We start from the raw sequence: 16287 nt of genomic DNA, 5'->3' as shown, positions 1-16287 counted from the left end.
TCACAAACCAGTCCAAGTTCTTAATCACTTTCCAGCATCACCTTTTATGGCCACATACATACACATACAGAGGTAAATACGTATGTAGGGATCTATTATTTGTCATTGCATAGTTAAAGTCATTCAACAAGCTACATGTATACACTATCAAAATATAAATGTGGTTGCAAAATGATAAACACACATTTTGCAATGGGAAACACACAATATCATCTATGTGTGAGTATATCTGTGATTACAAATGCGTGTGTGTGTGTGTGTGTGTGTGTGTGTGTGTGTGTGTGTGTTTGTGTGTGATATCTTAGAACAATTGGTGCTGCTCTTTGGGAAGCTTGCTCTTAAAGAAATAACAAACATAATGTCCCTTGACATATATATAGGCTTATGCTTCTCTGACTTTAATTCACTCTAAATTTGCCCCATGAGTCAATTTTCCTGCCATTCCTACATCCTAGCCATTCTGGGACTTACTTGGGCCAGAGTGATACCCAGAGTTACACAATTGTTTTAAGGACTAAAATAGGCCATCACAGGGTCCTTCTGTTTACTATATAAGGAAATTAAACTGCACCATACTCAGAGCCATGTTATTTTGTTTTTTGATTTGGTATATTATGCAGTTTCTCTAAAGGAATTGTATTTTCTTTAAATATCAGTATTTATCTTAACCTGTTTTTGAAAGAATACAGCACAATACCTAGTGTGTAGTATGGAAGGTGGTCAAAAGAATGTAATGAATGTACAAATGAATGGCAATATAAAAATTATGCTTAAGATGGTATAAAACAATGGGTAAGATACAGTTTTATGTTAATAAGTACAGTGAATATCAATATTAGGTTAGATTGTATGTGAGACCAGAATATTCCTTTGATTATATTAGAAAAGAAACATCCAGTGAAGAATAGTCATACTCTGTAGAGAACAAGTGTATGGATACCAAGTGGGGAAGGAGGAGGTGGGATGAATTGGGAGATTGGGACGGACATATATACACTACTATGTATAAAATAGATAACTAATGAGCACTAACTGTATAGAACAGGGAACTCTACTCAATGCTCTGTGGTGACCTAAATAGGAAGGAAATCCGAAAAAGAGGGGAGGGCTTCCCTGGTGGCGCAGTGGTTGAGAATCCGCCTGCCGAGGCAGGGGACACGAGTTCGTGCCCCGGTCCGGGAAGATCCCACATGCCGCGGAGCAGCTAGGCCCGTGAGCCATGGCCGCTGAGCCTGTGTGTCTGGAGCCTGTGCTCCACAACGCGAGAGGCCACAACAGTGAGAGGCCCGCATACCACAAAAAAAAAAAAAAAAAAAAAAAAGAGGGGATATATGTATATGTATAGCTGATTTACTTTGCTGTACAGCAGAAAGTAACACAATATTGTACAGCAACTATACTCCAGTTTAAAAAAAAGAGAAGAAAACGGAAGAGTCAAACTCTGCCATTTCTGTCTCCTGGTAGAATGTACTGACAATAAATGAATTAAGAAATATCATACATCAGAAAGATATAAAATTCAGGATTTTTATTGTATCTTCTCTCTTATTGGTCTATGCAATTACATAAATAGTGAAGAATGGAAATTCTTTACAGTAGAATATCAAGTAATAAGGAATAAGAGAACCACAAAAACACCATTTTGCAATCATCATATTAAAATTTTTCTGGCAAGGATCTTCAATGGACAATAAAACATGATATTTACATAGTTTCAACGTGTCTATCAAATAATCACAAATTAAAGAGGGAAAGTGGTAATGTTTCATTGAAAAAATCTGGGAGCCATCACCATAAGTGATCTATATTAACATCAACAAAATACCATAAACTGATATTTTGTATCTCCTGATATGATATACTACAAAGGCTATATTAATTCTGTAGTACTCCTTCCAAAAATAATTGTTCACTTTAATAATAAGGAAATAGCAGATAAAAGTAAATAAGACATCTGAACTAAATTCCTCAAAATTACAATGTAAAATAATTACTAAATAGCTGTTTCAGATGAAGAAAGACTAAAGAAACATGAAAAATAATTAATATTTACTTCTCACTTGGATGCAGGATAAGGTAGAAATTTGTGTAATGCTATAAAGGATGAATCTGAGATAACTGAAGACACATTGAACTGTATATTAAATAATATCTTTGTAAAAATAGTTAATGTTCTAAGTTGAATAATCTTTAACATAATTATGTAAGAAAGTGTACTTGGGAAATAAATGCTGAATTATTTAGGAAGAAAGTGCCTTGATGTTTGGAACTAAATCTCAAATAGTTTTAGGAAAATAAAGTGTATTTATACAAGTCAAAAAATGGTAAATCTTGGTTAAGGATGTTCTTTATATTATTATTGTTACTCTTTAACCTTGTAACTACTTAAAAATAAGAAGTACTTTTGGTATAAATGAAAAAGGCTCAAACTATATGATTCAAAAGAGATGAAAAATAAATATATAAGGCTACACTCTTTTAATTTAAAATGTATTTCTCATTTGCAATGACATTAAATGGAAAAAAATAGTAGGGATCTGGAGTTTTCCTCCAGGTATCCATGGCATCTTGCAATTTTTAACCTCCTAGTAAGTGTATTAGTAGCTTTGTTTCCTGGCTTGTCTTCAGAGCAATAAGTTTCACTGTTATGACATTACATCATTTATATTTTAGTGGCATCGACACATAAAGGGCACTTTAGAATAAATTATAGAAATGAATAATTAACATAAAATTACTATGAAATTTACATTGCACCAATACCTTATACCAGGAACTATGAAAAATACCATAAATTGTTTTTCTTCTAATTTAGAGTTATTTCTCTTGACTCTTTTCTTCTGTCTGTAAATAGTAAATCTGCAGGATGATTTTATAAACACTCTAAAGTTTGGTTCTAAATATCGCATAAATATCACATATCCTTTGTTTTCTGTATCATCATTTTAAATTCTTTTTTTTTTTTCTTTTTTTTTTTTTTGTGGTATGCGGGCCTCACTGTTGTGGCCTCTCCCGTTGCGGAGCACAGGCTCCGGACGCACAGGCTCCGCGGCCATGGCTCACGGGCCCAGCCGCTCCGCGGCATGTGGGATCTTCCCGGACCGGGGCACGAACCCGTGTCCCCTGCATCGGCAGGCGGATTCTCAACCACTGCGCCACCAGGGAAGCCCCTAAATTCTTCTTATAGTATCAATAATATTAGCTTATAAATGTCATAATATCACTGATATTAAAAAATAAACAACTTCTCTTTACCCCATGTCTTCTTCCATCTAGCTACCCTTTATTTCTATGTTCCTCTCTATATAGAAACCCTTATAAATTTTATCTGAAATCCTTGTCCCATTTCCTTTCCTCTTCTTACACATCAAATTGTCAATTCTATCTTCAGTTTTCAAACAAGTCTGCAGTGTTTTACCGAGTAAGTCACAATCTCTAAAACATTTTCAGCCTTTGACCTCTGAGACTCCATCTCCCCTCATTCTTTTTTTATCACTTGCATAGTCTCCCAAGGATTCCTTTCTAGAATTCCTCCTGAACCCCTAAATGCTGCTGCTCTTCTCTTGTGTTAGTCCAAAATCTCTTGCTTTCTCCATATAACAATCACTCTCTAAATAATATTATCCTGTTTTATGGCTTTTTCTTTAATCAACAAATATTCACTTAACGCCTGCTATGTTCCAGACACTATGCTGGGTGATAGTGTTACTTCAAAAACTCCTCGGACCTTTCTGGGTATTGTCTGAAACAGGCCCCCTTATACAGAGGGTAGGGAGAAACCTAAGAAAAAGCTAGCCACTCCAGATTGGCAGGGGTAACTTTTAAAAAGCAAGGGAATTTACTTATGAGGTTTGTCTTTGGCAGCCAAAAGACAAGTAGATTTCTTCACCTGCCCACCAGAACCTTAAAAGTTTATTTAGAGCCTAACTGGGTTCAGTCACAGTCACATACCAGTATGGATAGCTTCACATTTCTATTTCAAGGCTGCATGCTTGGAGCAGCTTCTGGGAGCAGGGGAGGCAAGCTGAAAGCATGTTCAAAGGACAGGGAGGGGGTGGGGAGCCTCCAATTGCCCAGGTCCAGCTCATGGGTCAATTGGTGGTCACATCTTTTGGACGGCCTGCTTCAACAGGTAGATATATATCCATGAACAAAATAAACAAGCAGCCTGCCTCCTGTAGTGCACATTCTGTTGGGTAGAGAGACCTGTAATATACAGAAAATTATATAGTGTAGGAGAAGGTGGTAAATATTAAGGAGAAAAATAAATCAGTGCTAAGAAAAGTTGGGTAGGTGGTATTTGAGCAAAGGCAGGAAGAAAGTGGAATAGTGAGCAATGGATTCTCAGGAAGTCATATACTTTTAAATGCAGCCTATGCATGGGGAAAACAAATATCACAGCTCCAGCTCTGGTCTGTACCATAAACACCACACTCCCATGTCCACTTACTTACTTATATCTCATGTGGATAAATAACCTAAGAGATATCTCAAGTATGGCATGTCTAAAAACAAAACAAAATTTGAAAATCCTGATTTTCTCCAACAAACATTCTCCCTGCAGTCATTTACATTTCAGTAAATGGCAGTTCTAGTTTTTCTGACCAGCATTCATGTATCAACCTTATCTCTCTCCTTTCTTACAACCCATAGTCAGTCCAACAGCAAATGCTGTTGAGTTTATTGTTATAAATAACTGGAGTCTGAGCATTTTCACAACCTTCACAGAAAATGCTGTGAAGATGTCATATCGCTCAAGACATTATCATCTCTCATTTTGAATATGGCAATAGCCTCCAAACTCCTATTCCTTCTTCTAATCTTGTTTCTCAAAAGCCAAGCCCTGAGTAAACCGAATCTATCTTATCATCTCCCTAAAAAGTAAACACAAAGATAATGTATACTGCAGTCTTGTACTGCTGGAGCCCCAATCTCTTGTCTTTTCCCACTGTTCTCTTTGCTTACTCTGCTGCATCACTCTGGTTCAGCTGTTTCTGGAAAACATCAAGCATCTCTCCCCTGAGATTTGCAACTTGTCTTCACTCTCCTTGGAGTCCAATTACTCAGATAATTTTCAAGACCACTTAAAATTTTTTTTCCAGATCTCTGCTTAAATATCATCATTTTAAAGAGGATGTTCTTAACCATTCTGTCTCTATTGGCCACAAATCTGGGTCCTTATCCTCCATCATTTCTTCTGGGCACATATCATTATTTGACACATTAAGAATGTATTTTAAACATTCTCCTCCTACTTCCACTAGAATATAAGCTCCACAGAGTAGGAAGTAATCTGTTTATTTACCATTGTATATTCAACACCAAGAATAATTGTCAGGCATATAGTAGGTATAATAAAAATATTTATTAAATGTATCTTGAATAAGTTAAACATGAAACAAAGCAGACAGTCTAAACGTACTACAGATCATTATAGCTGAAAGTAGTCTTACGATTTAGTAGTTTTGTAGCTATCAAAACCACAATGGATGAGATACACAATAATGTATGTATATGTAAATATACATGTATTTGCCTCTGCATTTAGATAAATGTTTAGACCAGAAGCTTTTCTTAAAAGAATTTCTAGGATTTCTTTTCTTGTTTCTTCAGGTAGACTACATTATGCAAGTATAATATAGAATAAGTAATATTTCTTAGCTGCCAATCTAAATAGATATCTTAAATTTCCATGTAGTAAGTGAGAAAAAGTGTGGATGTAGACCATCCCAATTTTAAGAACAAACACAAACACTGGCTAGCTAATGTGTTCAGCAACCGTTTAAATTTTTTTAAAGTGCTTATATGTCACAATTCTTTAAAAAATGTTTTTAGTAATCATGAAATTGTTCTTTAAACAAAGTTAGGTATATTTATTTAATGCACTATCTCACAGCCTCTCATTTCCCCCTAATCCACATCATAATTATACAAAGTATTTTTTGTCAAATTTCTGAATATACATTTTTCTCATAAAAATCAACCGGTGTCATTCAGTATTTCATATTCTCCACATCGATGCTTACTAGTTTGACAAAACTAAATGATCTATTAATCCAGTTACTCTGATAAAGAATAATATTGAATAGAATATTGACATGAAAATTTAGAATCAATAGAGAATGGAAAATAAATACACTCCCTGGCATAATAAGAAACACATGGGGATATGAAACTTTTCCCACAGCACTAAAAAAAAGACTGCTTACCTTTTGCAGAGCAACAATATATTTTTAGGGTAAAAACTAATATGTACTGATGGCTGCTTCAGTAGATTCAGATTGGGGGTTTTCTCTTAAATATTACTTTCCCTTATATGCTCAGCCTGTAATGGGTTTATGGTCCATACTAGTGTTACATTACATAAAGTGTTAAAGGTTTACATCAGTAAAACAACATATTTATCACACATGCATGCTGCTCAGAGTCACATATTCATTCTATACCACTTTTCATTTCAACTTGTTATAAAGTCTGGCTAATTTTTAAGATATGCTCTTTAGATTACTAAAGCAATTAATATCCATTTATACTGTTTGTAATAAATTTGTAAATTCTATGTCTGAAGAGATTTCAGGAATACACTTCAAAGTTATAGGATCTTACTCTTCTAGTTCAAATATGATTAAGAAAAAACTAAGCTCATTTAAAAATACAGTTTAATCATCATATTTGATTGTACATTCATTTCACTGAATGTGTGTATATATATATATATATATTTTTTTTTTTTTTTTTTTTTTTTTTTTTTTTGGCCACCATACGCGGGCCTCTTACTGCTGTGGCCTCTCCCGTTACGGAGCACAGGCTCCGGACGCACAGGCTCAGCGGCCATGGCTCACAGAGCCAGCCGCTCCGCGGCGTGTGGGATCTTCCCAGACCGGGGCACGAACCTGTGTCCCCTGCATCGGCAGGCGGACTCTCACCCACTGCGCCACCAGGGAAGCCCAGTGAATGTATATTTTTGAAAAGCTGAAAAATAATTTTGTTTTATTTTCTACTTAATAATTACATACTTTAATTGAAGATCCAATGCCAACATGAAACAAATAAATTGACATTTTTAATAGTTCTCTGGCACTATCATTAGTCATAATCTCATACTGTTTGTGGCAGGTCATGTTGGATGTTGAAAACTCCATTGTGTGGAATAGCTCCTGGCACATTGAGTTATTTGAATTGTGTCATCATTAGTTTAGCAAATAAGTCATATGCTATGAGATAATGTTTGCTTTTATTATAGAAGGACAGAGAAGAACTAACTATATTCTTGATTCAAATTATATTAATACTATTTCAATTTCTACTTCAGAAAAGCATACAGGTTTATTTTGGAAAATAATGAGCAAATAACTTATCACATTTGTGTAATGCCATTCATACACTTTCTAATAATCTTAGCTGCTCCTCAAAACAATCATGTATGATAGGGTTGTTTTTGTGTGTGTGCTTTTAAAGGCTTTTAAATCTTCATTAAATCGAACTGGATACAGCAAAACCTTAACCTGGTGGTTAAGCAATTTGACAAAGTTATAAAAAGGGCACATCTGGACTTGACTCCAAGTCTTCTAAGGAAAATTTAAATGACTGTCTGATACAAAGTATTTCAACCCAAAAGTTTGTTCAGGAGAAAATATGAAGAGAAGTGAAAATATTTATAAGCAAAATGGAGGTTTTCTTGTATGATGGAGACATATATATTAAAACTTTAACCTTAACAGTCTCCAATCTTTGTGTTTGTGCATGTTTATATAGGTGTAGTGGGTACTGTGTCTAGATAAAAGAAAATATACATAAACATGTGATTGTACATTTGAGTTTCAATCATTTTATTTCTGAAATGTATTGTGCATACAAAATGCTCCACATAATACAGCTTTAAAGTTTAAAGTCTATTAATAAACCAAAACTGAAGTGTCATGGCATAGAATTAAAAAATAATATTTAAAGTTCTTTTTATGCACCTCCACAAAAGCATCTTGCTTTCTCTTTCAGTTAACCCTTTCCTTAATTTTGGATTATTTATTCCTAGAAAACATGGTATTGTTTGGGGTTTTGAGAACCAATTTTTGATATTTATATAAGCAATGCTCATTCTTCTGTGATTTGCATTGTCTCCCAAATATTCCTTTTTTGAAACTTAGATATATTCATGCATGCAGTGAGAGGGGATTCCAATAGAAGAATATAGTCACCAATCATTAGACATGACATGGTCAGATCATATTGTTCCATGTTTTGGCATATAGTAAAATTTATTTAATTGTGATTGGACATAATATTTTTATTATATGTTTGTCAGGGTTTTTGTTTGAAATTTTTTATTTTGCAAACAATTCTGCAACAAAAATGTAAGAACATGACTTTGGTATACACATTAGCTGTGCTGTACACCCAGAAGTACATGTGCATACATGTTCAGTTGTATTGGGAAATAAAAATTGTTTTCCAAAGTTGTTGCATAAACTTTCAGTAGAGTGCATTAAATTTCCATTGCCCTACAACATTTTCTGCACTTGATATTATCACCAACTTCATTTTTTCCAACACAACATGTGTAAAATGTTTTTTGACTGCAATTTTAATTTCCATTTTCTAGATTATTCATATGGTCAAGCATGTCATCATAGATTTTTGGATGATATGCTTTTCCTTGTTCAATACAGCCAACTCAAGATTTTTGTTCATATATTTATTTATATATTGAATTGTTTGCTCATTCAAATAATTTGTATAGGCTTTTTACAGTTCCTGTATTTAAATTTTATTGCTTACGTATATTGTTAATATATAAATTTTTGAATTGTCATTTCTCCCTCTCTGTAGTGTATTTAATAAACATAAATTCTTAATTTCAAGGTAGTATAATTTGTTGTTTTTTTTCTTTGCCTAACTGCTTCTGGATCTTTAAGAAAACTTTCTATTTACTAAAATGGTAACTAACGCTTTTCCTCTATATTTTCTTCTAAAGGTTTTCAAAATTTTCCTTCCAAATATAACTACATAATTCATTAGAATTGAAAATTTATGTTATAATGAAGGGTTCACATTTTTTCCCGCATGAATAACAAATGGGCACACCACCATTGATTTAATGGGCCACTATTGCCTTGCTAATTTGCAACACCAGCTCTCTCTATATGAAGTTTCCATTTAAATCTGATTCCAGGGTCTCTGGTGCAACTGGTGAAATTGCCCATTCCTGTACCATTACTACAGTATTTTTATTACTATAAGGAGCCATAATATAAACTAGGACAAATCCTCCCATTTGGTTGTTCAGCAGGTGTATCTTGTATATGTTTGGATTCTTTCTCTTTTATATTAATTTTAGATATATGTTATCACATTCCTTGGAAAATTGTGTAGATTTTGACTGTGATTAAAATTTGGAGAAACTAATATTTTATTACCTTTAATAATTTTGTATGATTTATATTTTTTCTCTGAATTGTCTGCAAGTAACAATATTTTGAATCTTTACATTGTCTTTTTTTCTTATTCTGCTGGTTAGGACTTGTAACTCAGTTTTAAAAAGAAATGATGACAAGATGTCAGCAAGAATGATGAAATAAGAGACTTCTGATTTTCTCTCCTCTTACAGACACACTGAATAAACTACTACACAGGGATCAATTCCCTCTGAGAGAACTGAGAGAAATACAAAACTTAATTGAGTGACTCCTATACATAAAGTGACTCAGAAAATACCCACAATGAAGAATAGGAAAATCTGAGAAACACTCATACCATACAACACAGGCCCTGGTACAAAGTTTTCTATTCAAGATGGAACACTCAACTCTCAGCTTCTCCCAGAGATGCACATTTAGCACTCCAACTTTTAAGGCTGCTATCTGAGAAACTGGCTCACAAATTACCCACCTCTGAGAGCTGATGAGTCTCAGCATTTGCAAGTCTCCTGGACCATGTGAAACAAAGAGGCAGCTTTGTTTCACCCCCAAACCAGCCCTGAGCAGCTCAGAGGATCAGGTGAAAACTCAAGGCTCCCAGTTTTTCCATGGATGGGGTTTCACTGCATACTTTCCCAGCTGAGGGTCAAACTTCTAATCGCTTGCATTTGGGAGCTGACTGGGATCCTCTGGGAGCTTGAAAGGGCTTTTGGACACTTGCCCTGTCTTCTCTTCCCAGCTTGCTCCAACAATAAAACAGTCTCCAGTTTCTCCCTAGAAGGAAGTGTCCACCATCTTGTGCCCCAATTTCTAAGGCTGCCCCTCAAGAGACTGGTTCCTAAATCACCTAGTTCTAGGAGCTGATGGAGTTCTGCAATTTCAAATCCCCCAGAACACAAAGACAAAGGGCAGTTTTATATGGATGCACAAGCACCCCAGTGGTTATTCCCTCTGGCTCAGCAAAGAGCTAGTAGGCAAAATAACCAGTTCCCAGTTTCTGCCTGAGAAGAGCTAGACTGCCTATAGAACATCCTAGCTTTCACAGTTGCTGCCTGAAAGGCTTCCAATCAGCCCCTATCTGGGAGCTGACAGGGCAGGCTATTAGAAGTCCTCTGGGAGTGTGAATGGGAATGTGGAAATTTCCCCCACCTTTGGGTCACTGACTGGACTTGACATATTCTAATCTCCTGGGGGCCACTAAGAACAGAGGTAGGGATTAGGATAAACACAAAGACTTTAGAGGCACCAGAATCTCAGACCAGATTGAGGACGTTTCCATCTATATTCATCAGAAATATAGGCCTATAGTTTTCTTTTCTTGTAGGGTCCTCATCTGACTTTGATATCAAGGAAATGCTGGCCTTGTAAAATAAGTTGAGAAATGTTATTCTCTATTCAATTCTTTGGAAGAATTTGAGAAGGACTGACATTACTTTTTCTTAAAAAGTTTCTTAGAATTTTCCAGTGAAGCTATTTGTTTCTGGACTTCTCTTTTTTGGAAAATTTTCTAGTGCTACTTTGATCTCTTTACTTGTCTGTTCATATTTTCTATTTTATCATGACTCATTATTGGAGGGTTGTATGTTTTCAGGAATTTCTTTCTTCTAGGTTAGTTGGTATGTAATTATTCATAGTAATCTCTTATGATTTTTCATATATCTGTTGTATCAGTTATAATGTCTCCTATTTCATTTCTGATTTTATTTATTTCAGTGTTTGCTCATTGGTTTTCTTAGTCTAGCTAAAATCTTGACAATTTTGTTTATCTTTTCAAAAAACCAAACTCAGTTTGTTGATTTTTTTCTATTGCCTTTTTACTTTCAATTTCATTTATTTTTGCTCATCTTTGTTATTTCTTCATTCTACTAACTTTGGGCTTAGTTTGTTCTTTTTCTAGTTCCTTAGTTTGTTCCTTTTTCTAGTTCCTAGTTAGCTTGCTTATTGGAAATCTTTCTTTTTTCTTAATATAGACGTTTATTGCCATAAGCTTCACTCATAGAACTGCTGTTGCTGCATCCTATAAGTTTTGGGCTGTTGCATTTCTATTTTTGTTTGTCTTGAGACACTCTTTGATTTCTCTTTTGATATCTTCTTTGACCCATTGGTTGTTCAGGACTCTCAAGTGTCCAAATTTGTCACTGCAGCCCCATGCAACCACCAAAAGCTCTGTTGTTTTCTTTTTCCACCAGCAGTAGTCCTCTGCCTGGACTGAACAAATGACTTTTATATTTTAAATTGTTTTACTGATTGTTCTCAGTGTAAGGATTAGCCTGCCACAGACTGTCGTATCCTATTTTTTTTTTTAATTTATTTTATTTATTTTTGTCTGTGTTGGGTCTTTGTTTCTGTGCAAGGGCTTTTTCCAGTTGCGGCGAGCGGGGGCCACTCTTCATCGCGCTTCGCGGGCCTCTCACTGTCACGGCCTCTCCCATTGCGGAGCACAGGCTCCAGACGCGCAGGCTCAGTAGTTGTGGCTCACGGACTTAGTTGCTCCGCGGGCATGTGGGATCTTCCCAGACCAGGGCTTGAACCTGTGTCCCCTGCATTGGCAGGCAGATTCTTAACCACTGCGCCACCAAGGAAGCCCTTGTATCCTATTTTGAATAAGGAAACTGAAATCTGATTTTCAAAATCAACTGTGATAATAGTTTTCTTTAACTGGAGTATTAAGACCATTTACATTTATCACATATTTCTCATATGTCAATATGATGAATATGGATTCATTTCTATTTTTTATATGTTTCTTGCCTATTCTGTCTTTAACTACTTTCTAAGATTGTTTTCTAATGCATTCTTTGTTTTCCTTTTTGTTACACTATTTTTTCCTATTCCTTTTTTGGGGGGAATTTTACACATATTTATATTCATTAATGGTTTATCTTAGAATTTTGGTGCTCACATTCAACTTAAGAATGTGAATCCTATTTGATAGATTTTCTCAGTTCTGAAGTGATATAATGAACTTTAGATTATTTTGTGTGATTAACACATGCTATTGTTATTCAGCATGTTTATTTTATATTGATTTATTCCTGGCACATATTTGGTATTATTATGCAGTATTGCTGTAAATAATGATTGTCTAGATTTTCCAAACACTGACTATTTCCTTTGATTACCATTTTTTTCCCTCAGATTTCTTAGATGATTTTTCTTTTTCCTTGAATCTCATCCTTCAGTTTTCTACAGAGATGTTCTGTTGGAACTAACCCAGTATGATACTGTATATCTGGAAATATTTCCCCCTTTTCTTTTCAAGAGAGAGTTTCATTAGGTGTGCAATTAATATCAGTTGTTTGAAGATATTATTTTGTTGTTTATGCAACCACTGTTACTACTAAGATATCAACTGGCACTCTATTTTCATTTTTTTCTAAGTAATCTATCTATCCCATCCAACTCCTCTTTTTCCCTTTCAGGATTCTCTAAAGATACCCTCTTTATCTTTGGTTCTGATTTCACTAAAATATATCTGGCTGGGAATTTCTTTTTATTTATCATCCTTTGGAGTCACTAAGTTAACAGAGTTTGAGAATTGGTGTCATTCAATTATGTATGTATGACTTGGTCATTTTGTCTTCAAAAATTCATGTTAGGATTAGCTTTTTTGAAAATAGTGTGAATTTTTAAATTATAGTTCAGGTTCATTTTAGCAAATTTGTGGTATATGAAAAGTTCAAAAAAATGCTTTTAAACACAACTCCAAGAAATAATAACGTCTTAGTATTAAGCAACTATTTTTGTTTTTTGCTTTACTAAGATATAAAAAGTATACATAGAAAATTTAATAGAAATGAGTTTCATAGACTATTTCTCAAGTTAATTAATATTCTTCTACAACATAATTTTGGTGACTCTATGGTATTATATATATAAACCAATTTAACCGATCATCTGGCTTTCAAATATTTAAGTTGTTCCCATCTCTCCATTCTTATGTTCAGTTATTAGGACATAATAGTGAAATAAATGTGGAAAAATCTTTGTCTTCAGAAACCTTGCAATCTACTTGATGAAAACAAGCACTAAATAACATAGTAGTAAGTATATAGTATTTTTTTAATGTGGTGAATGTTGAGGAAAAAAAACATATGAAGTGGGAAAGGTGGATACAGATTATTAGGGCTTGCTGTGTGAAATATTAGCATGTCCAGGAAAGGTTTCTCTGAGAAAGTGTTTTGATTAACATATGAATCAGAAGTCAGTCATACAGATATCTGGAAGATCATGCTAGGAAGAGAAAACAGCAAGTACAAAGTCTCAAAGTGGCAACATGCCATGAGTAGGAAGCCAGAATGCTGGATTGAAGGAGACATTGGAGAGCATGGGATGGCATCAGATGGTACCAGAGGGTCAGGTCATGATGGATTTTAGGGGTCGTAGTGAGGATTTACCTTTTACTGGGAAAGAAATGAGAAGTCATTAGGGATTCTGAGGAGAGAAGTGGTATGATCTGAATTAATAGTATCATTTTGACTACTTTGTTGGGGATAGACTAAAGAGTGGGCAACAGAAGCAGTGAGACCAGTTAAGAGGTTGCTTTAATGTTCTAGGCCAAAGATGATGGACTTATACCGGAGAGGCAGTAGTGGGGATAATTTGGTCTCCAGATCAAATTCTGGAGCAAGACACAAATGGGAGTTGCTGGTAGGTTTGTTATAAACAACTAAGACTGCAGAAGGAGATGTTAGCAGAGGGGAAAAGACTATCAGGATATCATATTTATAGGTAAATATTGTGAATATTTCTACTCTTTTATTTATAAGTCCCTGAACATGAAATGTATATTAAAAATATGTGTACATTTTAAATATTCTTTATCTACTGTCAAATAATTTTCCAGTGTGGTTTTGACTAATTTATGCATTTGAGCAGTGCATGTAACTATTTCCCTTCACACTCTAAAATACTAATATTGCTATTTTTAATTGCTATAAATTTTATGAGCAAAAGTGCATCTCAATATTGATTTAATGTGCTCTTTAATTAGAGCAAACAAACTTAATTTAAAATACTTGAGTCAAACTACTTCAAGATTTGACTTCTTCCTGCTTCCTCTTTTATTCTGTTTATTCGCTGTCCATATTTTTAGTCTGTTTAAAAAATAGGGGTACCGACATTTGTAATTTCTTGCCCTTAGGACATTTGAATCCTCTTACAAGTTTTGGGAATTCTCATTATGCCCCTTGGACATGGCAATCTGAAAGGGGAATGTCCTTCTTATTTCCATTTTTTGCCAGACAAGATATTGGTAGCCTAGGCTTATGTAAGTAGTGTTTCCTGCCAACAACTTACTTTCTTGATTGAATGACTCCATTGAAAAGAGAGAGGAAACTGTAATATTCAAAGGTGTCTAGAAAGGGCAACGACATCCATTGGTAGTGGTGATGCACAGGAATGGGGAAGTGCCTTGTCTGACTGTTCTTAATTATTAACTTCTGCAGACATGCTAGATGTGTTCCTATATAAAATCTATTTCTCCAGGCTTTAGTGACCCTTTCTCATCCTCTGTATCTTTAAAATAGTTCCACTTTTTTTCTTACTTCTGCCAGAGCTGAATTCTGTTGCTTGTAAGCTAGAATCCTGACGGGAACTGACTACAGTATCCCATTAGGCTCAAAATAGTTCTTGCATATTGCTGTTGTTTGGTACTTTAATGAGGCAAAGCTATTTTATTGGTTAGAAATCCTCTTGGTGAGAGCATTGCATGAACCGTTATGCAATATTTTTGTTAAGCCACTTGGAACTGAGACTGAGATCCTCACTAAATGATTAACATAAGATAAAACAAAAATTTTGTTACTCCCAAGAAAGAAAATATGAGACAGAGGGAGAGATTGCTGCCAGTGAGATGGCATAAGGCTATGGAGCTCAACAATTTAATTTTTTCTTATGAAAAACAAAATACAAATTAAATATTAATATTACTATCAAAATTGGAAATACAGGGCAAGTAGGAGTTGGTACCTATCATAGCAATGTGATTATATAATGACTCAAGATGATTATTCAGAGGTAGACTTATAAGCATATTATTAATAAATATACAAGTAATCCTAAAATAAATTATGAACTCATAATGTATTATATTTAAGTACGACTTTTCAAGATTTTTGTTTTAGTCACTTATACTCTTTGTTACCATAATAATAACTGAGGCATATCAGAATTAAGTCTTTTCTTTTGGTAGGTTATTTTGTTTAGATTCCTTGTGTGCATTCCACTATCTTTTCAATTATAATTTACTCATTTTGAATTCTTATTTGAGAGATATATGGCATATGCATATGGATAAAAATTTGGTTAAAAATTGAAATTGGGTGGTATAATCCCTATGGATCAGAGTATAGCATTCTGTTTTTAAAAAGTATTTCCTCCCAGTATAAAAATATCAAATTTTGTATTGATAAGTACTACTTCAATTGCAAGTGACTGAAACCAACTTTAACTGTGAAAAACAAAACAAAAAGAAAAGGGAGGAAAGGGAGATTTATTGTTGGGATACTAGAATATTTAATGAATAAAGGAGAGTTAAGCAAAAAGCCTCTGGTCCAGCAAACGTGCAACAGGGAATTTGATAGCCAGAATTAGGGCTAGAGAGCCTTTGGGTTTTGGGGTTTTCCATTGACCTGTGATCTCTACTTCTTGCTGCAGATCTGTTTAATTTTACTTTATTTCTATACATTAGCTTCCTATATGTGAAGAAAATTGAGTTAAACTATAGCTGGTGATATTTAGAGATTTAGACAGTTTAAGAAACATATAAAACCTACTATCTCTTGGTCCCCAAGTTCAAAAATCCTGAAGAAGGACCACATTTTACTAATGGTTAAAAGAGACCATATGCATATAAAATATCTTTTGAATTCAG

Source organism: Kogia breviceps, chromosome 6 (assembly GCF_026419965.1).
Source record: "Kogia breviceps isolate mKogBre1 chromosome 6, mKogBre1 haplotype 1, whole genome shotgun sequence".
Lineage (NCBI taxonomy): Eukaryota > Metazoa > Chordata > Mammalia > Artiodactyla > Physeteridae > Kogia > Kogia breviceps.
The sequence above is the reverse complement of the archived record's forward strand: the minus strand, read 5'-3'. Positions refer to the sequence as shown.